This window comes from Pongo pygmaeus, chromosome 20 (assembly GCF_028885625.2).
Source record: "Pongo pygmaeus isolate AG05252 chromosome 20, NHGRI_mPonPyg2-v2.0_pri, whole genome shotgun sequence".
NCBI classification, from domain to species: Eukaryota; Metazoa; Chordata; class Mammalia; order Primates; family Hominidae; genus Pongo; species Pongo pygmaeus.
The window spans coordinates 48,868,601-48,895,835 of record NC_072393.2 but is presented as its reverse complement, the minus strand read 5'-3'; the positions used below and the strand labels follow the sequence as shown (position 1 = coordinate 48,895,835).

At 42.4% G+C, this 27,235-nt stretch overlaps 1 pseudogene; it reads right to left on the bottom strand.

Moving 5' to 3' along the window:
* LOC129019891 (small ribosomal subunit protein eS10-like) overlaps nt 1-27,235 on the bottom strand; it is a 482,677-nt pseudogene that overhangs the window by 98,098 nt on the left and 357,344 nt on the right.

Below are 27,235 nucleotides of genomic sequence, written 5' to 3'. Positions count from 1 at the left end.
CATAAATCACAAATAAAAGCCAATTACATCTATAACTAAATTAGTTGTAATTTTGTCTTATCACACATGTTCACAGCAAGCAATTGCCAGTGGGGTATCTCAGTCTGCATCATCCTCACCCTGACCCTCCTGCCTTTCTCTTTCACTTACAAGGACCCTTACAATGACACTGGGAGCGACCCAGCTAAGCCAGAATAACTTTCCATCTCAAGATACTCAACTTCATCACCTTTGAACAGTGTTTTTGCCAAGAAAAGTAAATGCATGTGTTCCAAGAATTAGGATGTGGATTTATTTTTTTATTTTGATACAGAGTTTCACTCATGTTGCCCCAGCTGGAGTGCAGTGGCACAATCTGGTCTCACTGCAATCTCCGCCTCCCAGGTTCAAATGATTCTCCTGCCTCAGCCTCCCAAGCAGCTGGTATTATAGTCATGCACCACAACGCCCAGCTAATTTTTGCATTTTTAGTAGAAAAGGGGTCTCACAATGTTGGCCAGGCTTCTCGAACTCCTGACCTCATGATCCACCCATATCAGCCTCCCAAAGTGCTGGGATTAGAGGTGTGAGCCCCTGGGCCCGGCCCAGATGTGGACATTTTTAAGAGGCCATTATTCTGCTTCATACAGGTCACTTTCATAAACATCACCCACAACAAAAATGTTTTGCGTTCCTTCCATGTCTCACTTTTCTGTCTGCACAAACCACAGTGAAACATACTAGCTCTGCTATGAAGTGGCTGGATGACCCTGGGCCACTCATTTGACCTCCCTCAGCCTCTTTCCTCATCTGCACTATAAGGCTGACTCTTACTGCATCAGAAAATGACAGTGGAAGAGTAAATTAACATGTGTAAGACATTAGTCACAGAGCCTGGTACCTGATGAGCCCTTGGTAAACATTCCTTTCAGTCCTTTCTTTTCACCTTCCCATTTTTCTTGCCCTCACCCATCTTCTCCTTCGACTCCTTTTCTCTTCAGTAACTTACTCAGTCTAACCTGCCAATTAAAGAAGCCACACTACCCATTCTGTCATGACTCTGCTGGAATGTTCTTGTGATGAGGTCTGCTATCCACTCAAGGCAGTGGGTATTATTTATATGGAGAGGTCTGTTTGCAACAAGAAATCCTTTTCCTGTTCACACAAAATTTATACACAGTTTATCTTAACTTACACATTCCAGTCTCATTTCTACCCTGTTATTTCATACATGTACTTCATTATTTTATTCTTCAGTCTTTCCCCTTACACCTTAAAAATTAGGATAATACAAAAACAAAAGTAATGGCCTGGGCCAGAAGAGGGGATTCCTTTAGCAAGATAAATGCTTTCCTTTTTCAAGATGAATGAATGCTATGTGCAAGGCAGCCCTGAAGCCCATTTCTGGGTTTGGCTTACATCAAAGCCATTTGACTCTAGGACACATTCTTAGATTCCCAGGAGATAATGATTGCCACGGAAGACACACCCACTCTGAGTATTCCTACTGTTGGGTAAAGGAATGTTTACAGAATGTTGTGCATTCTGTTTACTCCTCCTAAATTCTTCCACTCCTGGAAGTTAAGCTTCCCCACTAATCAGCTTCATCTCCAGCTGGCCCGCCTGGACCCTGACCAGAAAATACCTCCCCACTCTGGACGGCCAGGGTGGAATCTTTGTCTAGTCCCATAAATATAATAGCTCACATTGATGCAGCACTCACTATGCACCAGACACTATCCTAAGAGCTTTCCAAGTAACTACATTCCTCACCAAAAAATCCCAAGTGCCACAATCCCCATTTTTACAGATTAAAAAAAAAAACTGAGACAGAGAAGTATGTACCCACTGTCACCTAACTCCATAATTCAACCTCATCCTCCACTTCGTCTGGTAAGAGGACACTCTAAGATTTACAAGGTCTCCTGAATGACATCCATCTTCAAAAATCATTTTCAGGGTTTGTCAAACAGCCAGCATTTTGTTTTCTGTCTCACCCTTCACTTATGCACCTGTTCCCTAAAATTACACTCACATCTGCACAGCCCTGCATAAAAGCTAGCCTTTAGAAACCTCATTCTCTTTTGAAAAAAGAAAGGCCAGGTTCCAAGTCTCACAAAACAGTCATTTTTTATTCTATTGTCAACTATTTGCATGGCCATTCTCTGGCCATAAACGAGTGCACTAGAAACAGAAAGCGTAATGAGAGGAAAGTAGGAGGAGGGTGAGTTTCTAGATAGACACACAGGGAAAAGATTCCCAATCCAGAAAAATTCACAAAAGGCACCCAGGGTATGTGGCTTTGAGCAATGACAGCCCCACCTGCCACTTTCCATGGCTGTTGGCCTCTTACTTCCTTCTCAACCTGCACCTCCTGGTCTTGCTTTCTTAGACCAATACAAACAACCTGGGAGCTGGGGTCAGATCAGAGCACACAGCACTGAGTGGTAGGGTTGGGAAAGACAGAAAAGGAAGACGAGTGTTTGACTCACGAAGACCTGACTCACCTGGGTACACATCACGTAGGCAGGCAAAAGGTTACTGAAGGGCTTTGCAGGACTCATGGTGGTTATCCAGAATGACTGACTGAGGCAAGGGTCTTGACCAATTGAGTTTTATTGAGCCAGAGCTTGACGGTGCACCCTGGGAAAACATGAGATGCAAAAAATCTCTGTGGCTTCTGTTTTCTCTGAAGAGGTTTCAGGAGGCTTAGTATTTATACATTTGCTTAAAGGGGAGAAGGCAGGTAGTAAGAGGTGGACTGGGCAGAAAAACAATTGATCAAATCTTCTCTTTCTTCTGTGCCTCAGAAAATAAATATTATCAGAATGAGAGTTAAAACACTTCAGTTTAGTAGCTAGATTTTGATTACTCACTTAAAGTTACAATTGGCATGTCTTTCTTTTCCAAAGAAATATATATCTTGAAAGGTTTTGAAGCCAAGAAAAAACAATATGTTCAGGCAATCATCTGGAGATGCCCGAGATCTTTGGCTTTCCTGTTTACCCCGTTCTTTTACTTTTCTTTTTTTTTTCTTTAAGGGACACAACCTTGCTCTGTCATCCAGACTGGAGTGTACTCACTACAGCCTTGAACTCCTGGGCTTAAGCGGTCCTCCCACCTTAGCCTCCCAAATATCTGAGACTGTAGGCATGCACTACTGCACCTGGCTAATTTGATTTATTTTATGTTTTGTAGAGACACGGTCTCCCTTTGTTGCTCAGGCTGGTCTTAAACTCCTTGTTTCAAGTGATCCTCCTGCCTTGGACTCTCAAGGTGCTGTTATTACAGGCCTGTGCCAGCACACCTGGCCCCTCAATTCTCCAAAAGCTTTCAGAGAAAGCATTGCAGAAGACATGACTTTGTGACTGTATGTTTCATCTGATCCTACATCACTAGGAAGTCTCATTCTTAAGAAGTCATGTCCCATGGAAAAGGAGATAAAGACAAATCAGAAAAGGGCAAAGGGAAGTCACAGCAACAAAGGGACAGTATAATCTTGGAACCTTATTAAAGTCACAGAACTGCTGCTACAATTAGAGCAATTCGCTTGGCAAACACCTCTCTATCCCTTTCAGTTGTGTGTTGGCTCACCTGTAATGTCCTGAGCAGTCTATAGACTAGGTTTTCCAGAGTTTCTGAAGCATCTTCCAATTGCAGTGGGAATCTGACAAATTTCTCTGAATTGCAGTCTGAATCCAGTGTTCATGTGTACCTTTTGTGTAGTCCACACATCAGCAGGCACAAAGGTTGTTTATATATAAGTTGCTATGATTTCTCCAGAAGTTTACATAAGTCATCGAGTTTCAGCTTCCAAGCTTTAGTCCATCCATCTGACAGAAGGCTAATATCCAGAATCTACAAGAGACTTCAAAAAATTTACAAGAAAAAAAAAAAGCCCATCAAAAAGTTGGCGAAGCACATGAACAGATACTTCTCAAAATAAGACATTTATGTGACCAACAAACATATGAAAAAAAGCTCATCATCACTGGTCATTATAGAAATGAAAATCAAAACCACAATGAGATACCATCTCATGCCAGTTAGAATGGTGATCATTAAAGGTCAGGAAATAACAGAAGCTGGAGAGGATGTGGAGAAATAGGAATGCTTTTACACTGTTGGTGGGAGTGTAAATTAGTTCAACCATTGTGAAAGACAGTGTGGCGATTCCTCAAGGATCTAGAACAAGAAATACCATTTGACCCAGTAATCCCATTACCAGGTATATACCCAAAGGATTATAGGTCATTCTACTATAAAGGCACACACACACATATGTTTATTGCAGCACTATTCACAATAGCAAAGACTTGGAACCAAACCAAATGCCTATCAATGATAGACTGGATAAAGAAAATGTGGTACATATACACCATGGAATTCAATGCAGCCATAAAAAAGGATGAGTTCATATACTTTGCAGGGACATGGATGAAGCTGGAAACCACCATTCTCAGCAAACTAACACAGGAACAGAAAACCAAACACTGCATGTTCTCACTTAAAATTGGGAGTTGAGCAATGAGAACACATGGACTCAGGGAGGGGAATATCCCACACTGGGGCCTGTTGAGGGGTGGGAGATTAGTGGAGGGATAGCATTAGGATAAATACCTAATGTAGATGATGGGTTAATTGCTGCAGCAAAGCACCATGGCACATGTATACCTATGTAACAAACCTGCAGGTTCTGCACATGTATCTGAGAACTTAAAAGTGTAATAAAAAAAGATAAAAATTTAAAAAGCACAGTTTTAACTTATAATATACCAAAATGGAAGAAAAATGGAAGAAAATTCTGAAACGGTTAGTTTTGAAATTTGTAACCAGGAAAAAATTTAGGATTCAGTCCAAATTGTAGGCAATTAACAAAATTAAAAAAAAATGAACAAACCTAAAATTTAATAACCGTTGTTCTATTGTATTCTTCTGAAAAATAATTTTCCACCTCTTGTCTCCCATTTTTATGAAATAGAAATCATATGGGACCAATGTATTTCCAAAATAAGTCTTAGTCTCATACCTGGATTGTTTACACAAAGTGCAGCAAGAATGTAGATTCAATGCCTCTATGAATACCTAAATTTTATGTATATGTACAAATATAAGAATATATACATATTCTATCATATAGAATGGCACTAAAGTATATTAATGGCAGCAAATCTCTACAAGTCTGCAGCAGCCTCAATTCTTGCTTCTTCGGAAGAAAGAATTCAACTAAGTGTCATAAGACAGAAGAAGAGACTGAGGCAAATTTTAGAGCAAGAGTGAAAGTTTATTTAAAAGCTTTAGAGCAGAAATTAAAGAAAGTAAAGGACACTTAAAGCACGGCCAAACATGTGATGAGATTTCAAATGTGTGGTTTGAGCTTTCACTTAATCTTTTCTCTGTTGGCATAATTCTGGGGTCTGCATCTCTTCTTCCTTGATTCTTCCCTTAAAGTGGGCTGTCTGCAAGTGCAGTGGCCCACCGGCACTTAAGAAGGGAGCCTGTGTAGTGTGTTTCCTGGAGTACAGCTGGAAAACAGAGACCAAAATAAAAGCTATGTATGTAAATAAAACTGGTCTCCTTATAAAATCCTGTTATAAATTTCTATCATTTTTGTGTTACCTTGGCATCTACTTTTAATCTTCCTTGAACACACCCAAATTCCTTCTCTGTGTGTGTGTGTGTGTGTGTGTGTGTGTGTGCTTTGAGCTGTAAATTGACTGCCTACTTTCTCTAAAACTCACCAAGGGCTCCCTCAGATAAATGTTAACTTTTTCTTCTTACAAAAGCACAATTTAAATCCATCTGTTGTTTTTTTAACAGTTTTATGTGTTCATGTATAAAATTTTAAAATCAGAAATCTGAAGTAGTTCCATCTCCCTCTATCTTTATGTGCACTTGTGTATGTTCTATGTTGTATCACATATCACATATGTATATGTCCATACCTATGTTTATATACTGTTTATATATGGTATCGAATTAATGTAAAAACAAATGAGTACTCATCAATTAAGTAAATAATCCCAAATGCTTTTCAACACATGGGATTTTAGTAATCTTCAATAAGAGAAGAACACCTCAAATGAGCATGCATACCCATCTGCAGCCTCTTTAAAAAAAATTATCAGGCTGGGCACGGTAGCTCACCCCTCTAGTCCCAGCACTTTGGGAGGCTGTGGTGGGCAGACCACAAGGTCAGGAGATTGGGACCATCCTGGCTAACATGGTGAAACCCCATCTCTACTAAAAATACAAGAACAATTAGCCGGGCCTGGTGGCAGGCACCTGTCATCCCAGCTACTTGGGAGGCTGAGGCAGGAGAATGGTGTGAATCCAGGAGGTGGAGGTTGTAGTGAGCCAAGATAGTGCCACTGCACTCCAGCCTGGGTGACAGAGCAATACTCCATCTCAGAAAAAAAAAAAATTAACACCCAAGAATTTTGTATCCAGCAAAACTAAAGTTCATAAATAAAGGAAAGACAACAGTGTTTTTCAGACAAACAAATGCTGAGAGAATTTGCCACTACCAAGCCAGCACTACAATAACTGCTAAAAGAGCTCCAAATCTTGAAACAAATCCTGGAAACACATCAAAACAGAATCTCTTTGAGCATGAATCTCACAGGACCTATAAAACAAAAATGCAATAAATAAATAAATAAAACCAAGGTATTCAGGCAACAAATAGCAGGATGAATGGAACAGTACCTCACATCTCAATAATAACACTGAATGTAAGTGGTCTAAATGCTCCACTTAACAGATACAGAATTGCAGAATTGATAATAATTCACCAAGCAAGTATTTGCTGCCCTCAAGAGACTCCCCTAACCATACAGTGTCACATAAACTTAAGGTAAAAGGGTAGAAAAAGACACCCCATGCAAATGGCCACAAAAGTGAGTGGGAGTAACTATTCTTATATCAAAAAAACTAACTTTAAAGCAACAGCAGTTAAAAAAGACAAAGAGGGACATTATATAATAATAAAAGGACTTCTCCAACAGGAAAATATCACAATCCTAAATACATATGCACCTAACACTGGAGCTCCCAAATTTATATAGCTATTACTACTAGACCAAAGAAATGAGAGACAGTAACACAATAATTGTGAGGGACTTCAGTACTCCACTGTCAGCACTAGACAGGTCATCAAGATAGAAAGTCAAAGAAGAAACAATGGATTTAAACTATGCCCTAGAGCAAATAGACTTAAGAGATATTTAGAGAATATTCTACCCAACAAACACAAAATATACATTCTATTCATCAGCACATGGAACTTTCTTCAAGAGAGGCCATATGATAGGCCACAAAACAAGTCTCAATAAATTTAAGAAAATTAAAGTTATATGAAGTACTCTCTCAGACAACGGTAGAATAAAACTGGAAATCAACTCCAAAAGGAACGTTCAAAACCATGCAAACATATGGAAATTAAATAACTTGCTCCTGAATGATCATTGGGTCAAATATGAAATGAAGATGGAAATTTAAAAATTCTTTGAACTGAACAATAGTGATGCATCCTATCAAAACATCTGGAATACAGCAAAGAGCGTGCTAAAAGTTTATAGTCTTAAATGCCTACATCAGAAAGACTGAAAGAGCACAAATAGACAATCTAAGCTTACATTTCTAGAAACTCAAGAAACAAGAACACACCAAACCCAAACCCAGCAGAAGAAAGAAAATAACCAAGATCAGAGTAGAACTAAATGAAATTGAAACAAAATAATACAAAATATAAATAAAATGTAAAGCTGAGTTTTGGGAAAAATAAATAAAATTGATAGACCATTGGCAAGATTAACCAAGAAAAGAAGAGAGAAGAGCCAAATAATATCAATTAGAAATGAAATGGGAGCTATTACAACCAACATTGCATCGTTGCACTTCAGCCTGATTGACAGAGCAAGACCCCCTCTCAAAAAACACAAAGAAAGAAAGAAATAGACAAAGCCCAATGCTGTCAGTGCTGTGGAACTAACATCTTAGGATTGATGGAGTCAGTGGACTTAGCACTTGTGGAGAGACCCATATTTCCTGTGGGCCACGAGGCCACGTATGCCCTGTGAAGACTGACTGGGGAGGATTGGGCTGCTACCCACACTTCATCTATTTGTCAGGAAAAAATGCTTTAAAGATCATTCCATTTGATTTTCTTTTAAATAAAAATAATGTGGGAATGCAATGGAATTGCCAAGTTACATGGTGGGTGTATGCTGAAATTTTTAGAAGCTGCCAGACTGCTTTCCATAGTGGTTGTACCATTTTACATTCCCACCAGCTGTGTGAGCGTTCCAGTGCCTCCACATCCTTGCCAACACTTGGTGTGGTCACTCTTTTTAATCTTAGCCATTCTAATCGTTCTGTAGTGGTATCTTATTGTGGTTTTATCCTGCATGTTTTTCTTGAGACAGAGCCTCATTACATTGCCCAGGCTGGAGTACAGTGGGCCCATGATAGCTCACTTTCTCTTCAGGAAAGTCTTCCCTGATCTTTCAGTCTAGGTCAGAACCCCAGTAATATACAGTCATGAGGCCCCATATTTATTCTTTTTGTGTTGTTTTTTGAGATGGATTTTTTTTTTTTTGCACTCCAGACTGGAGTGCAATGGCTCAATCTTGGCTCACTGCTATCTCCACCTCCTGAGTTCATGCTGAGGCCTTGTGCCTCAGCCTCCCAAATACCTGGGATTACAGGCATGAGCCACCATACCCAGCGAATTTTTTATTTTTGGTAGAGACAAGGTATTAGCATGTTGCCCAGACTCGTCTCGAACTCCTGACTTCATCGGCTTCCCAAAGTGCTGAGATTACAGGAATGAGCCACCGTGCCTGGCTCAAGGTTGATTCTTTTTTTTTTTTTTTGAGAAGAAGTCTCACTCTTCTCCCCCAGTCTGGAGTGCAATGGCACAATCTCAGCTCGCTGCAACTTCTGCCTCCTGGGTTCAAGTGATTCTCCTGCCTCAGCCTCCCCAGTAGCTGGGATTACAGGCACATGCCACCAGGTCCGGCTAATTTTTGTATTTTTAGTAGAGAAAGTGTTTCACCATGTTGGCCAGGCTGCTCTCGAACTCCTGACCTCAGGTGATCCACCCACCTCGGCCTCCCAAAGGGCTGGGATTACAGGCTTGAACCATCATGCCCAGCCAAGTTTGACTCTTGAGACTACAACCTTGCTACTTCAGAGTTGGTCTGAGGACTAAAATATATCACCTCTTATCCATCAGGAAATAGGTTCATTTCTCTGAGCTTCAGTGTTCTCATTTGAAAATGGTAAAAATTCCTGCCCTGCAGGTAGGCAAGAAAGTTCAGAAGTGTTGTGACTAAGGTACTTCTTACCTAACCAGGTAGTCTTGAGGTTGAAGGCCTGTCTTGTCATTCAAAGGCTGTGGAATGGTCTCAGTGTTGGAACAGGGAGTGGCATTTGATGTTTGGTGTCATCTTAACCCCCACAGTCCCTGTAGTAATTTGCTAGGGCTGCCATGACAAAATAATGCAGAGGAGTAGGTAAGCAACAGGAGTTTATTGTATCACACTTCTAGAAGCTGGAAGTCCATGCACTTTCCTCCTCTGTAAGACGTCACAGCATTTCCCATGAGCTCATATATATGGTGGAGGGAGAAACAGAAGGAGCAGGTGCCATGGGAGTCTGAGTCACCCATTGGGTCACTGCTGCCCTGGGACCTGCTTGAGCCTGACCCCATACACAGCTCTCCTTGGGATGCTGGAGTCTGCTGTGCATGCCCAACATAACTCAGATGTCACCAGGGCATGATGTGCCATTCAGGTCCCAAAGCCCTTGGTGTCCTATGGTGAGGTATTCGAATTCCACTAAGCCGAAGGATAAGCCAAGAGCTGCTTCCTGAATGAAGAGTTACCTGCAGGAGGAGACGTGGTCTTTCTCTAGAACCTCCAGTTCTGCACGGTGAATCTTTTGGAGCTTGTGAAAGCCTGCATAAAATAATACACTGTATTTGCAACATAGATGCTCTTACATTCGTTAATTTCTTCTTCTTTTTTTTTTTCTTGGTTGAGATGGAGTTTAACTCTGTCATCCAGGATGGAGTGCAGTGGTGCCATCTTGACTCACAGCAACCTCCGCCTCCTGGGTTCAAGCGATTCTCTTGCCTCAGCCTCCCGAGAAGTTGGGATTACAGGCTGCTGCCACCATGCCTGGGTAATTTTTGTATTTTTAGTAGAGATGGGGTTTCACCCTGTTGGCCAGGCTGGTCTCAAACTCCTAACCTCAAGTAATCTGCCCGTCTTTGCCTCCCAAAGTGCTGGAATTAGAGGTGTGAGCCACCGTGCTTAGCCTCATTAATTTCTTAATAGGCTCTTCCAGGAGTTATTGAGAAGAATATTTTACAATTCTAAGTAGAATATTTTAGCAGGAAGCACCGTGGTTTATTTCTATGATAATTCTATTGTGGCTTAAACAGTTTGTTTTTTATAATTTGGGGTATTCCCTCTACCACCTATTGTTGACTTTCAACCTTTGATATTTACCCTATGCAATTTGATCAGTCCCTGATTTTACTTCTTCAAAGCCAGCATGAGGCTAGTCAAGCCTGGTTTCCTCTTGCAGGAAGTAAGGCTTTTGCCCCAAGGTACATGTGTAACCAGGTTACAAGATTTAAAAATCTATTGCAAGTGACAGTAATTAAAAAAAAAAATCAAATGTGGGCTTCTCTGGAAGAAGAAAGCCTTGGAATGTAGATTTTATTTGTTTATTTGCAGAGACATGAACCAGCTTATACTCGTTTGATTTCCACATTATTCATGGAGAGTCTGAAGTCAAATTCTGGGAACAAAAAACCAACTTGAAAAGCTGTTTAAATTCTATTAGTGGGAATTCCAATGGTACAAGGGTTAAGAAAAAGAGAGGAGAAAAGAGAAAAGAGAGATAGGGAGAAATGAAAACGTGACAGGAATGTGAGCCAGACAATGGAGATGGAGAAAAAGCAATCAAGAGGGACAGAGGGCGCGGCGGAGGTCTGCAGGATCTGAAGATCCGCCTCTCTTCTCCGGACGCTCACCTCTTACCTGATCCCAGAAACAGACTGAGCTTTAACTCTGACCACATACTCCTCAGGGTGATGGAGAGTGGGGCCACCTGCACCCTGCCAGCCTTCCACAGCTCCTCTGCATGGGCTCTGCCTCGCACCCTACACGTGCTATGAGGTCTCTTATTGCAACAAATGACTTCTTCGGGCTTCCATTCCCTCCACCGCCTCTTTCTTCTCGGTCAAGCATCTTCAATGGACTGGATACGTTTCTTTGCTTCCATTTGTCACCTTCCACTCACTCGTCCTTCTCCACTTCCATCTTCCCCTTTCTCTAGCATTGCTTGTACTGAGATCAGCAACATCCTCCTTTATTGCTAAACCTGCCAGGAACTCACAGGTTAGTTTTGCGTCCTTTAACACTGAGTGCCACTTCTTTTCCTGGAATAATCTCTGTGAGGCAAATATACATTCTTAAAAATTTTGTTTAGCCTGTTGAAAAAAGATAGAGACTCTCTTCTTTTCACTCAGAGCATTTTCTATTCATTCATTTATTCATTCATTCATTCATTGACAGAATCTCCCTCTGTCACCCAGGCTGGAGTGCAGTGGTGCCATCCAAGCTTACTGCAGCCTTAAACTGCTGGGCTCAGGTGATAATCCCTCCTTAGCCTCCTGAGTAGCTGGGACTACACGCACACCCCACCATGTCCAGCAAATTTATTATTATTATTGTGTGTGTGGAGATAGGATCTTGCTATGTTGCCTAGGCTGGACTTTGAAAACATTTATTTTTAGAAGAGGTGTAATTGAAAATTCTTTCTCTGTCCCTTGAAGATGTACATAAAGTTTTCTAAACTATACATAAGCATCTTGCCTGCCTCACAACCCAGAACTGTCCTCCTCAAGGCCATAGGAGCCCTCTCTTTGAAAGGCAGGCATCTGGGCAGAAAGCTCCCCTGTCTTCCAGTTTCTGTGAGAAGGAAGGAACCTCAGTTCTGCGGGCATCTCACTCCCAGTTGCAAAACTACCTCCTGTCATAGATAAGAGAGGTTTGTTTTTCCTGTGGATAAAGCCAATTAACCACACAGAGAATCAACACAGTTACTGGGTGAATTTAGGATGAACTATATGGGACAAATGGTGCCGTTGAGTCCTCTCAACTGGGAACTAGTCACCATCTGTCTGGAGACCATGTGTGTGATGGGTTGCACCTGCTTGGCTGGATACAAAGGTGGGATTTCTTTCTGTCTTTGTCATCTCTTAGCAGATTGCATCACATTTTGCCTTAATGCTTGCTCAATCATAATACAGGTTTCTTTTACTTCTACGGATGTGAGGGGGGTTTCTGGGCTGAGCAGAAATTTGTTTCTTAATTATATTTTTCCAGCAAACCCCACCCAAGTGACCCCACCTCCTCTGAAGCTACTTCCCCCAGGCTTTAAAGGAGGCTGCTCCCCGGGGTTCTTCCTGGGCCCTGCCTCTCCTGGTTCATCTGATCTCCCACCCTTGAGGCATCATAGCTTCCCTCCCTTCCATGAGCTGATGCCTCTCGGATCTCTAACTCTAGGCAGAAACCGGCTTCTCAGTTCCTTAGCCCAAATACCCACCTTAGGATAGGCGTCAGCACCGGGACATCCCACTACGAACTCTCCTGGTGGAACACGGTCCATGTTCTCTGGCTGCCCTGCAGTTTTTAAATGCCACCAGTACACATGGGGAATGTTCTGCCTTCCCAAGGAGGAAGGTGGAAAGTTCACTTTCCCAGCACTCCTTGCAGGAGGGACACCGACACGGGTCCAGGCTTTCCCCATCAGTTGCTCCTGTGAAAGACTCAGGATCCTGAACAGCACCAGGAAGCAGAGGGTGCATGGCGCCGATTTGCTTTTTGTTTTTGTTTTAATTTTTTGAGTGGGGATGGGGGACAGAAGCTTCTGGTGCAGAAACTTCTAGACTCCAGGGCCAGCCTCAGCAGTGCAGGGTGCAGGGTGTGGTTTCTGCCTCCTGCAGTAGCCAGAAGATCTTGACCGGAGCTGTCCTGTGCCTGTGGTTTGGTCCTTGCCCTAGGCCCTGTGGCCTCCAAGCCGGATTCATGAGGGCCCTTGGAGCTTGGTGACCTTCCTACCCTGTCCTTTAACCAGTCCCTTTTCTGCTTCTTGCTGGAGTGAGCTGGGCGGTTTTCTCTGAATCTCCTCCTGTCCTGGGTTCTCCCTTAGGGAAGGGCACCCTGGGCATGCGACCCCTCAGTCAGATGCGCAGCAGATGTCCTCATGCTTCCACTTTCCTTGCCCCTTTACGTCCGGTGGCCAGTCCTTTCAGTCCCTTCCATGTCCTACATCTCTCTCTGCTGTGTCCTGTCTTCTGCACCCTGTGGCCTCCACCTGAGTTTCCACCACCACCCATTCCTCCTTGAATGAATACAGTTGTCTCCCCGGGTCTCCCCATCTCCACGGAGGCCACCAGCATCCGAGCCAGCTTCTTCTCTGTGGCAGAGATGATCTTTTTCAGGCGTCCTCCGGCCATGGCCCTCTCCTGCTCCTCTTTCCAGAGCCCTGAAGTCCCCGGGTTGCCCTCCAGCTGCTAAGAGAGGCAACGAAGGTTGGGTGATGTGGCCTCCACAGTCCTCCTGAGCAGCCACGCCACCTACCCTCATCCTTCAGCTCCATTACATTTCCTTTTTCTGTTTGATTTTTTGAATAGGTGTTGTATTTAAATGACTCAGAAATTTGCAACTTGTATCTGTATATGTGTGCAGGCATGAAAAGCCTGTGTCTCATCCCTGTTCCCTATGCACCCAGGTCCCAGCCCCATGCCAGCCCCAGTGGCCAGCTGTGCTGTTCATGTCCTGCAAAGCTTTCCACAGCTGTTTTATGCAAAACAATAGGAATTATTGTAAATTGTGGTAAAAGACATATAACATGGAATTCACCATTTTAACCACTTTTTTCTTTTTTTTTTTTTTTTTTTTTGAGAAGGGGTCTTGTTCTGTCAGCCAGGCTGGAATGCAATGGCATGATCTCAGCTCACTGCAACCTTCACCTCCCGGGTTCAACTGCTTCTCCTGCTTCAGCCTCCTGAGTAGCTGGGACTACAGGTGCTTGCCATCATGTCTGGCTAATTTTTTGTATTTTTATTAGAGAGGGGATTTCATCATGTTAGCCAGGATGGTCTCCATCTCCTGACCTCGTGATATGCCCGCCTCGACCTCCCAGATGCTGGGATTAGATGTGAGCCACCTCACCCAGCCAATTTTAACCACTTTCAAGTGTACGTCCAGTGGCAGGAAGTACATTTAGGTTGTTGTTCAACCACCACCACTGTACATCCCCAGCCAGAACTTTTTCATATTCCCCAACTGGAATTCTGTACCCATTAAACACCAACTCCTCTTACCCCCTCCCTCCAGCTGCTGAAAACCATCTTTTCATTTTCTGTCTATGCATTTCAGGATGTTAGGCACCTCTGCTAAGTGGAATCATGCAATATTTGTCTTTTTGAGTCTGATTATTTCACTTAGCAGAAAGAACTCAAGGCTTATTCATATTGAAGCATGCATCAGAACCACCCTGCTTGTTATGGCTGAATCCCATTCATTTGTACGTATAGACCACGTTTTGTTTATTCATTCATGGATGGATGGACACTGGGCTTGTTTCCAACTTTTAGCTATTGTGAATAATGCTGCTATGAACAAAGACATGCAACTATCTGCTGGGGCCCCTGCTTTCCGTACTTTTTGGAATACACCAGAAGCCGAATTGCTGCATCTTGTGGTAAGTCTATGATTAATTTTTTGAGAAACGACCACAGTGGTTGCGCCATATTACATACCCACAAACACTACACAAGCATTCCAATTCCTCCTCGCCAAAACTTGTTCTTTTCTGTTTTTCTTTCTTTCTTTTTTTTTTGGAGAACAACCATCGTAATGGATGTAAGGTGGTATCTCACTGTAGTTGTGATTTTTATTTCCCTAATGATTAGTGATGTCGAGCATATTTTCATGTGCTTATTGGCCATTTGTAAATTAATTTTACATTTCCTCTTTTGTAATGTAAGAGGTAGCACACTGTGCATTGTTCTGCTTCTTGTTTTTCTCACGTGCAGTGTATCTTGGAAGCCTTTCCAAGTGCACAGATGGAAGGATACCTCCTTCTTTGCCACAACTGCACAGTATCCATGATGTGGATCATGGCTCATGACCCAGTTCCCCGTGGATAAACGTCAGGGTCTTTCCCGGTCTGTGGCAATCGCCAACACTGCCATGACTAGTCTACAATGGGTGCCATTTCATGCATTTGCAATTCCCAGAAATACACTGGTTAGTCAGCAGGTGAGTGTATTGGTGAGAGGATGTGACTCTGTCTCACGAAATATGGAAACCTTCTTCCCTTTCTAGCTGCAGCAGCCCCAGTCTGGACAGCATATGGAAAGCACCGATAAGCATTTGAAAATCACACAATAACTCTAAATTTCTGCACAAGTAGGTCATCTACCACTTGTCATTCTAATCCCACACTAAGCACTTTAAGAACTTCCACCCCTGGGCTTTTGCTATACTCTTTCTTACATTGGTACCCATCTTGTGGTGACTGAGGGTACTCTTAATATCCCCAAGTCTGAGGAAATTGAGGCACAATTCGATTATCCACTTATGAAGCGGTGAAGCTGTGGATTAAACTTATAAGACATATCCACTTCACACTCCAGAAAACTTCATCATTCCCAACATTATTGTCTTCAACCATTGGGAAATAAATACTTTTCTTGGTAATTAGAGGAGAAAAGGTGTTTGGTGTTTCATCGTCACTTTCCTGGTGTAGACCAGATACTTGCGGGTGTTTCCTAGGGCCAGTGAGTCCTAACATGTTTGAACATCTACCCATGCTATTTCAGGCAGCACACCAAACACATTCCTGCTTCAACTGCAGTATCTGTTTCATCAAGAAGAGTATTTTCCTTAAATAAGTTTGAGGTGCCTACTACTTGGGGAAATTCTAAGCCTTTGGTATCCTTCTGCTCATTGAGGCATGAGACGGCTCTCTCATTACTTTGGTCTTCAGTTTTCTGAATCTACTTCTGGAAAACACTGCAAAATGTCATTTTAGAGAACTGCTGCTTTGCAAATACTTTTCATGCCTATGTGATGTGCTGTTATTCTCTCTCATTTCCTTGCTAACATACAGTCACGTTTATGAAGCAAGTTATGAGCCAGTTAAGACTGGATCTGAGTCAGCTACATTTGCATGCATTTTCAGCCACAGTGCAGATTCCTAAAAGTCATCACATGCCTAGTCTCAAAGTTCTTACAGAATAGCATCTGATTATTATTAAGTAGAATTTTTAAGGCCTCTCAAGGATAAATATCCGAGGTGTTATATCCATTGCTTTCCTCTCTCACACTGTTTTTGACTTTTAATTCTTCCCTTTCTCCACTTTAATTTCTAGTCTCCCACTGCTAATTCTCCATATGACCCATCCCCACCACCACCCTCAACAGCCACCAGTTAGAATTCTTACTACCTGAACTTCACTGTGACAAAAATCAGCCTTGGACCTGTGGGCTAAATTGTTCCAAGAGTCCTGATGAAGTTCTCAGATTCAGGCAAAGCTAGGTCTCCTGATACCCTGTCTTAGTCAGTTTTGCATTGCTATAAAGGAATACCTGAGTGAGGCTGGATAATTTATAAAGAAAAGAGGTTTATTTGGCTCACAGTTCTGCAGGCTGTACAAGAAGCATTGCACCAGCATCTGCTTCTGGTGAGGCCTCAGGGAGCTTCCACTCATGGTGGAACGGGAATGGGAGCTGTTGTGTGCACAGATGACATGGTGAGAGAAGAAGCAAGAGAAAGAGGAGAGGAAGGTGTCAGGCTCTTTCTAACAATCAGCTCTTGCAGGATTGAATAGAGAACCCACTCATTACCACGAGGGCAGCACCAAGCCGTTCATGAGGGATCTGCCCCCATGAACCAAACGCCCCCTGTAAATCCCCATCTCCAACATTGGGGATCAAATTTCAACGTGGGGTTTGAATTTTCCTGCAAATTCATGTGCTGTGCACTCCCTCATGTCATCTATGAATGATCACCTGCCCCAAGACTTTCTTGAAGGAATAGCTCAAATCATATTCTAAGAGTTGTGGGAGTAAAAAAGCAAAAAACCAACTCTACTTACTCCCGTGTTTGTCCCCCAGTGTTTACGGAGGGTGACCGGTGTTCACAGCCCTCTGCCAGGCATGGCAGTTACAGAGGTCAAGGAGGTAGACATAACCCTGTCCCCGTGGAACTTGTAATATAGTTAGGGAGACATATGAAACCATTGCTCACGTAAAGGTCTGATTGCCAATTATTACACAGGCAAGCAAGGGAAAGAACAGATTTGATGACAGAACGACTCCGGGCACCTAACTTCATTCAGGTCTTGTAAGGCCAAGGAGTGGGCCTCACTATAGAAATGGCGTGGAAGTTGAAATCAGGAAGCAGTAGAAGTCCAGTTTCTGAAAAGTTAGAACACAGATTCATCATACAACCCAGCAATTCACCTCTTTGATGTCTACCCCCCCCAAAAAATGAAAACATATGTCCACCCAGAAACTTGTACGTGCATGTTCACAGCAGCCCTATTGATAATAAAAGGAGGAAATGACAAGAAACTACCCAAAGAGAACAATGTGAAGGGCTAGGTGGAAGTTGGTTCTTCAATGAAATCTCACAAATTCCAGTGTTTCTAGTACTTCTTACCAACACTTACATGTATTCACCCTAATTATCTCTTGTGAAAAAGATCTTCCTGTATTTCTAACAAGTGTAATTTGGAGAGTAGATAGATCTCAGGTGAGGACTTTGGAGCTTGCCGAATGAATTAATGGACTCAGTCCAATTTCTAAATTAACATCACTCGCTTACTTAGCAATACATGACGTTGGTGAGAAGAACCAGCAGAGGAAACAGGAAGTAGAAGAGGAGCTCACATTTGTCCATGATTTATATTGCATTTCAGTTTATGTTGTCATTGGAGACTCAGTTTGTGAAGGTAAGCCAATCCTTGCTTTGAGGAAAATATACATATTTAGGGGAAGATGGGTCTTACTAGATGAAAAGATAATAAATGAAAAGAGGGAGAAGGGAAAGTATGGTGGCCCTGAGAAGCCAGAGAAGACAATTACATGAACATGGACGTCAACCACCAAATGTTGTATACGTCAAAAAAGAAAAGCAAAGGACTGGAGACCAAGCAGAAGGGTTCATACCCCTACCAGCTACTCAGGAAGATGAGGCCAGAGGATCTTTTGAGCCCAACACTTTGAGATCAACCTGCGCAACCGAGTGAGACCCCTGCCTCAAAAAACAAGAAAAAGAGAGAGAGACTGGGAAGTAGAAGCTGAGATGATATGCGGGTCACCTGTGGTTTGGACAGGATTAATGTAGGGACAATTGGAGATCAGAGACAAACTGGAGAAGGTTGCACTGAAGAAGAGGAGATCATGAATGTAGAAAGCTTGAGAAGTTTTTCCAATCAGGAAAGCCAAGACATGGGGCTGTCACTACAAGGCAAAGCAGAGCCTGCAGGGAGTCATGCAAAAGTATTTGTCTCTTTTGGAGTTTGGTGTGACATGAGGGATTCAAAGAGAGTTAACAGAAGAGGGGAAGCTTTTAAACTCCAGATGATGAAAGAGCTCAGAAAGGAATCTCAACTTTCTTCCAAAGAGGATGAGATGGAGGGAGTTTACACTTCTCTTTCAAAAAATGATGCCTTCGAGGGAACAATAATACGAGAGCAGGCTAAGAGGTCAGACAGGTGGACGAAAAGCATGTTTTTTTCACTTAAATTTGTGTAGTCTTGCAAGTGTAACACAGCCAGATAATTCCAGAGCTCCTGGGTCACTGTTCCCTCTATCTTCTCAGACCCCACTCAGCAGAAGAGATGTTTGTTTATGGCTCCACCCAGGAAGAAACTGCAAGCTCCTATGACTTCAGCATCTGAAAAGTACTTCAGATCCAAACTCTCGCTTCCTGCCCTGAACGGAGCTCATCCCCACTCCCCTGTCATTCTGTATAAGATTCCAGGGTGACATTGTCAGATGTGGTCATTAATCTCCTTTTAAAAATGCAAATCCCCTCAGAACGTGACTCTGCTCATCGCCTGTTTAATCAGATCGCTTCCTTCTCATTTGTAGCTGAGAAGTGCTTGGAAGAGGGAAGCAGGGAAGAGGGCAAGGAAAGAAAGGGAGGATGAGAAGCAAAGCACTTTTGAAGAAGAAGCACAGCAGGAGAGGAAGTAGGTTTGAGTGCGTACTTCTTAGGATGCTGGAGAGGTTGAGTGTAACAGACCAGAAAGAAAGAGGGAGCTAAGAAGAGGAGTGTCAAGAGATGGGGAGAGGGGATCTCAGGAAGGGGTTGACAGCAGACAGCATGATGTCCCGAGCACTCATACCTGTTATTCAGTTCTTGGGTGGAGGAGGTTAATGTGCATGTGGGAAGACAGGATTAGAAAACTACCATCTGAGCTGTCGGGGGCCTTTCTTGAATATCAGAGGAGCCTGGTACCATTCTTAAAAGTAGAACACTGCATGCATGCTACAAAATTCAAGCATATATATTCCTTCCACAATTCAGGGCCTGCTGTCTTCTTTGAAAACTCAGTGGCACCCCTACTGTGGGCAGCACAAATGTAGAAAGATCAGGTTTGGAGAGGAGCATGCCCTGTACTCTCCAGGGAAGAGTGTCCAGTGTCTGAAGGCAAATCACTGCAACTTTTTTTGTCCCCCGCCCCTTCCTGGGACACTTCCCCTGGGCAGCTTTTCCATGTGTGAAGAGCCCTGCAGTAACAGGCACTTGGCTGGCTCTTTTCTATGGTGGGCACAGATTGGATGGGAGTATCCTGTCCTGAACCAGCTCCTAGAGAAGACCCCCAGCTCTGGGTAGGTACAGGTGCCCAGACATGAGGGTCTGCATATGAGAGTGTTGTCTGGGTCCAGCTTTCCAGGGGAAGCAGAATTGGGGCCCAAGTTCATAAAGAATCCCACCCCCACACCAGTGCCCAGGGTGGGGATGCAGGCCAAGGGGCTGACCACGGGTTCTGGGAGAGTTCCTCCATGCTGAATTTTCAGTCTTTGTTTGGATAGAGAGTTATATGAAAATGGCAGAGGTCTGTGTGATGGTCCCTTACCTGTGAAGATCAGAGGTGGTGAACTCACAGAAAGAAACCCAAAATTCTGTGTTTTAGGATTGGAATGGTTAGTATTCCTTCTCCTAACGCAACCATGTTATGGTCTGGAGGGCATTTTTAAACATTATTCTGTGTCATTTTCTGCACTGATTGGAGTCTGCATTTCTCCTGAAGAATGTCAAAATTATGCCCCCTAATTAGACACTCACTCATAGCAGCACCCATAAAGATAAAGTTTTGAACTCAACACTGGATAGTCATTTCCAAACCAACATTGTTTTACATTATTTAAAGAAAGTCTTTGCACTCCCATTAGGCTGCTCAGGCAGCCATAACAAAGTCCCACATATGGGAATGCTTAAACAACAGAAATTGTTCTTACAGTTCTAGAAGCTAGAGGTCTGAGATCAAGGTGTCAGCAGGGATGCTGCCTCCTGAGGCCTCTCTCCTGGGCTTGTAGATGGTGTCTTCTCCCTGTGTCCTCACAGGGTCGTCTCTCTGTGTGTGTCTGTGTCCTCATCTCCTCTTCTTATAAGGACACGAGTCCTATTGGATTAGGGCCCACCCATGTGACCTCATTTTACTTTAATTTCCTCCTTAATGACCCCTCTCCAAATACAATCCCATTCCGGGTACTGGGTGTTAGGATTTCAACATAAGAGTTTTGGGGTAGGTGTGGCACAATTCAGTCTGTAACATTTCTGTTATATAATGCACTTGTAAATATCAGATTAATTTTCAAATAAACCTAGTTGATGGTTGCTTCAAATCTGCCTTTCTTTCAAAAATATCTGTTGTGAGATATTCAAAGGAAAACCTTCCTTCATTAGAAATGAAGGGACACACCTGTAATCCCAGCACTTTGGGAGGCCAGGGCAGAAGATTGCTGAGCTGAAAAGTTTAAGGCCAGCCTGGGAAACATAGGGAGACACAATCTATACAAAAAAACTTAAAAATTAGTGGGGCGTGGTGGGAAACACCTGTAGTCCCAGCTACTCAGGAGGCTGATGCAGGAGCATCACTTGAGCCCAGGAGTTCAAGGCTGCAGTGAGCTATGATTGTGCCACTATACTCCAGCCTGGGCAAAAGAGTAATACTCCATCAATAAATAAATAAATACAGAAATAAATACAGAAATAGACCCCATCTCTAAATAAATAAATGCATACCTAAGTGAATGAATGAAACGTAGGAAAAATCCGAGGAAAGAAGAATATTCATCCCAATGGGATCGTGAGCTCTGAGTAAACCTAGGATTTTCTTCCATCCTTTAAATGTATGACTTTTTTTCCTATAATTTCCTTTTTGTTGTTTTAATATAAGTATATAGTAACATGAAGTGACTAAGTAATATGTATTCATTTCTTCCCAATCACAATGGTATGAGTTTTGAGAATAATATTGGTCTATTTATCAATTCTGAACTTTTTTCCCCTGCCCATTGCACTATACTACTGGGAAGAATCCCTGTTCTTTTTAAACCTTTTAGTTTGTTTACGTCGGTCAAATGCTACAAGCAAGAGGTATCAAAACTAATGTCTTTCTGTAATCTCTCAGAAATCTACACACTTCACCTAATTTTAATTATTTTTAAAGATTATATTAAGCATCATGAAAATGAAAAGAACCCCCTACATGTTCACTGTTGGGGGCTCTGAGGGTGATTTATACAACAAATTGGAATCCTCTTTCGTGTATTGCCAGCCTAAGTCATATAGCCCAGTTTGATGCTCCCTAGTATTTCATGTAAATATCTGATATGCTCACCTGGGCCAAATGTCTGCTGCACTCATCTGGGCCAACATTTTGGGAACTCCCAAGAGAAGGCTTTCTGCACAACAGCATGTTGAGCTCAAGTGGGAAAAATGTACTCTATAGCACTGATAAAATGGGAGGGAAAGAATAAAATGGAAATTAAGGTAAAAGGATATATCTGCATCCTCTGGTGCATTTCAATCAAATAGCTTAGAATTGAATGTGGCTGTCTATATAAGCAATCTAATTGTTTTGGATTAAAGAAACAAATGATGGCTATATACATCCCTCTAATGGAATTACAGTTCCTCATCAGGTTTGTTCCTGTAGCTCCTCATCCTCATTAATAGCATTTTTACATAGTCTGTCCTTATATAGCATTAAAACTGCCATCATTATACTGGTAAAACTTTCTGTGCCTTATACCTGTGACTTTTTGGATTTGAGTAGATTGCACATTGTCTTCAGTCCTCCCCTCACCACATGAGATTCAATGGAAAGAAACAAAAAGGAATGAATTTGAAAGAAGGAATTTATCTTTTCTTTTCAAATGGTAGTATATTTTTGTCTCATTTGCTTTATGAAACCAATCCAAAGCAAACAAGAGAAGAAGAAACAAACAAATGTTATCTTTGATGAAGCTACAGATCCCCTATAACCCTGGATCACCGTAGATGCAGGAAGATAGCCAAGTGTATGAGAAGTGGATGGAGGTATTTGGGAACTCCAAGAGAAGGTGTCTTTCTATGTGTGACTCAGGCAGAGTGGGCCCAGCTCATAGTTATCCAAAGTGGATGGGGGGCAGACATTGAAAGGAAATGTGTCTATCCCATGCTTAGAAAGTTAAGATCAAGGTTCATGGCCTGGTTTTGGAAGCCTACATCATGTTTCAATGATGGCATAGGATAGAAGGAAGAGTAAATAAGATAAAAGCTACCTGGCTGTCTTTGCCCAAAGCTGCCTCGTGAAGATAAGTCAAGGTAAAATAATCAAATTAAAATGTTCTGTAAAATGCACAGCCTCCTTGTGAGCCTGCAAGATGTCCTGCTATGCTGGAACAGATAACCCACAGGCCAAGTCCAGCTGAGAAAAATCCTAGAGATAACAGACCAAAACCCAATCTTCCCATTTGTTTAGCACATTCCTCTTCCCCTTTCCCCAGAACTTTGCCCAAAATTCTAGTCCAAAAAGATGAGGAAAAATACTACTTAAAAAGGGTGGAGCCAGCCAGGGGCCTTTAAAATGATGCTGAAATGAAAAAAGAAGAACAGAATATGATTTATGAAGATGAGAACTGGAAAGATTATATACCACAACGCAGCCAAAAACCATGAACAAAGTTATTTCTAAGGAATCAGTTAAAGACAGCATTGTTTCTCTGAAATGAGAATTTAAAGAAGAAATTATAGGGCTTTAAGGAAGAACTGATAACACATTAGGTTAGATGGGAATGAAAAGTGAGTGGGTAAAGCCTCAGAAATAAATTAGCAATAAATGAGAATGGAAAGGGAGTAGACAGTCTTGGAAACAATTTAGAAACAAATGAGAATAAAAACGGAATAGGCAGAGCCTCAGAATCTCAGAGAGAGAGACAGAAAAAAACACCAAAATCAAAGGTAATGATAGAAGCAGCAAAAGGGAGATGAGACACCACTGAAGGAATTCGAAGGATGGTTTTGAGAAGAAAAAATGAGTATGTCAGATGGAAAAGAAAAAAAAGTAAAAGATGGAAGACAGAGATAGAGAAAAAGAGGGGGATGAGAGGGGGTGGTACGGAAGAGATCAAATATCTATAACACGAAATGCCGTGTAGTTCAACTATTGTGGAAGTCAGTGTGGCGATTCCTCAGGGATCTAGAACAAGAAATACCATGTGACCCAGCCATCTCATTACTGAGTATAAACCCAAAGGATTATAAATCATGCTGCTATAAAGACACATGCACACGTATGTTTATTGCGGCATTATTCACAATAGCAAAGACTTGGAACCAACCAAAATATCCAACAATGATAGACTGGATTAAGAAAATATGGCACATATACACCATGGAATACTATGCAGCCATAAAAAATGATGAGTTCATGTCCTTTATCGGGACATGGATGAAAATGGAAATCATCATTCTCAGTAAACTATCGCAAGAACAAAAAACCAAACACCGCATATTCTCACTCATAGGTGGGAAATGAACAATGAGAACATATGGACACAGGAAGGGGAACATCACACTCTGGGGACTCATGTGGGGAGGGGGGAGGGGGGAGGGATAGCATTGGGAGGTATACCTAATACTAGATGATGAGTTAGTGGGTGCAGCGCACCAGTATGGCACATGTATACATATGTAACTAAACTGCACATTGTGTACATGTACCCTAAAACCTAAAGTATAATAATAAAAAATAAATAAATAAATAAATAAATAAAAAAGAAAGGCAAAAAATAATGAATGGAACACCATTCCAAGTAGGATGGAATTTGGAAGGGGCCCAGCAGTTGCACATTCCAGGTAAGGAAACCAAGGTGAGCCAGCCAGTCAACTGATTAGGGAGGGACTGGGAGGGGTAGCAGGGGCTGTGACTCCCACTGACGTGTCTGTCCATGACCCAACACTGCTGCTCAATTGATATTTGAGAAAGTCTGTGCTTCCCTAAGAGAGAGCAGGCGGCCTCTCAGTCTTTGAGCCCTTAAATCACCATACATCTCTCTTCTGACACACGCACCAGCCATTGGCTTTCAAGGACTCGGCTGGGCTGAGAGGTGGGAGATGCCAACTCTGATTGAAGGATGCCTGTGGAGGAATCAAAGGTGCCACACAGGACAATCTTCTCTCTGTTATCCACACAGCGAAGCTGCCCAAGCCCTACAACACCATCAACAACATAAACCCCAGGGAGAATAAGGGTGTCTTAACCTTCACCTGTGAACCTGAGAGTGAGAACTACACCTACATGTGGTGGCTAAAAGGTCAGAGCCTCCCGGTCAGTCCCAGCTTAAAGCGACCCATTGAAAACAGGATCCTCATTCTACCCAGTGTCACGAGAAATGAAACAGGACCCTATCAATGTGAAATACGGGACCGATATGGTGGCATCCACAGTAACCCAGTCACCCCGAATGTCCTCTGTGAGTATCTTTGTTCCTCTGTGCACCAGGCCATCAGCTTAAATCCAAAAGAGCAGAGGCCAGGCCTCTCAGTCTCTCTCTGGTCCAAGTATAGACATCTTTACTTCTGGACGTCTGAGCTGGCCATGACTCCCTGCCCTGGGAAAACCTGGGTAGGCACAGACTTAACCAAGAATATAAGGAGAGGGACGCTCTTGTCATGGGAGACTTGGGGCCCACAGCTTCTGATGGGAGAAACAGGCGAATACCTCAGGCTTTGGCTCAGTGAACATAGAGGGTGTTTGGCTGGGACTTGAGGGTGTGTCTTGGCTCAGAGGGTCATTGTGTCCCTTTAAGAGACCAGGAGCATCCCCTTCCCTCGGATGACATCACCTGTAGCTTTATTCTCTTTGCTCCAGACGGTCCAGACCTCCCCAGAATTTACCCTTCATTCACCTATTACCGTTCAGGAGAAAACCTCTACTTCTCCTGCTTCGCGGACTCTAACCCACTGGCACAGTATTCTTGGACAATTAATGGGAAGTTTCAGCTATCAGGAGAAAAGCTCTCTATCCCCCAGATTACTACAAAGCATAGCGGGCTCTATGCTTGCTCTGTTCGTAACCCAGCCACTGGCAAGGAAAGCTCCAAATCTGTGACAGTCAAAGTCTCTGGTAAGTGGATCCCAGCATCCTTGGCAATAGGGTTTCAGGTGGAGTCTAACCGGCTTTCAGAAAAGAGTCAGGAAAACATTTTTATTCCCACCCTGTGTCCCATGGGCACTAGTAAATCTCAAATTCTCCTCCTGAACCCTCCCAATTTGTCTAAGAACTTCCAAAACTTTAAGAAACAGGCTGATATCATCATAAAATTCCCAGCCTAGACCAAGCAAGAAAAATATTAATTTCATTGAAATAATTCATAATAATGACGAGAATGTTTTTATGATTTTTATTTGAAAATTTGCTGATTCTTTAAATGGTTTGTTTTCTAGATTTATGGAAATTTTCTCTTTTAATCTACCTATAGCTTATACCAGTTCAATAAACTATACTTCTGGGAACGATAATTGAAACATTTACTTTTCCTCTCTACTGGACTGCCCCAGAATTGGGTAACTACCCATGAGTATTGATATGTTTATGGTAATACAGATATTTGCACAAGTACAGTAACAATCTGCTCTCTTTGTAACAGGACACATTTGAAATCATTGGTCATATTACCAAGGCTTTGACCGGGATGTTATATTTAAGAATATAGATAGAATGAACCAATATGAACTACAGGCAAAGTCTGAAGTCAGCCTTGGTTTGGCTTCCTACTCTCAAGAGTTTTGTAAAAGTTTAATCTGAGATTCCTTATAAAAACTTAGAGCAAAGAAAATTTTAAAAAAGGGCCTACATGATCCATTGCCACTCTTGTTGCACTTACGTAAAGAATCAGACCACGTTTGAAGAAACTCAACCTATTTTGCAAACAAACTTATTCTACTGAAATTATCATTGGTAAAACTAGAGATGCCCACAGAGAGAAAAATTATGTGGAAAATAAAACTGTAGTACACCTGTTATGAGACTGCAGCTCTGTTCATTGTTTCTCTGTTTTTATTCTCCACCTGTAGACCGGACATTACCCTGAATTCTGCGAGTTCCTCCAATTCCATTTTCTACCATGGAATCACTAAGAGCAAGACCCACTCTGTTCCAGAAGCCCTATAAGCTGGAGGTGGACAAGTCAATGTAAATTTCATGGGAAAATCCTTGTACCTGACATCTGAGCCACTCAGAACTAACCAAAATTATCAACACCATAACCACAGCCCCTCAAACCGTGAACCAGGACAAGGTGATGAGTGCACACTGTGGACAGTTTTTCCCAAGATGTCAGAACAAGACTACCCATCATGATGAGGCTCTCAACCCTCTTAACTGTCCTTGCTCATGCCTGCATCTTTCACTTGGCAGGATAATGCAGTCATTAGAATTTCACATGTAGTAGCTTCTGAGGGTAACAACAGAGTGTCAGATATGTCATCTCAACCTCAAACTTTTACATAACATCTCAGGGGGGAAATGTGGCTCTCTCCATCTTGCATACAGGGCTCCCAATAGAAATGAACACAGAGATATTGCCTGGGTGTTCACAGAGAAGATGGTTTCTAGAAAGAGTAGGAAAGCTGAAATTATAGTAGAGTCCCCTTTAAATGC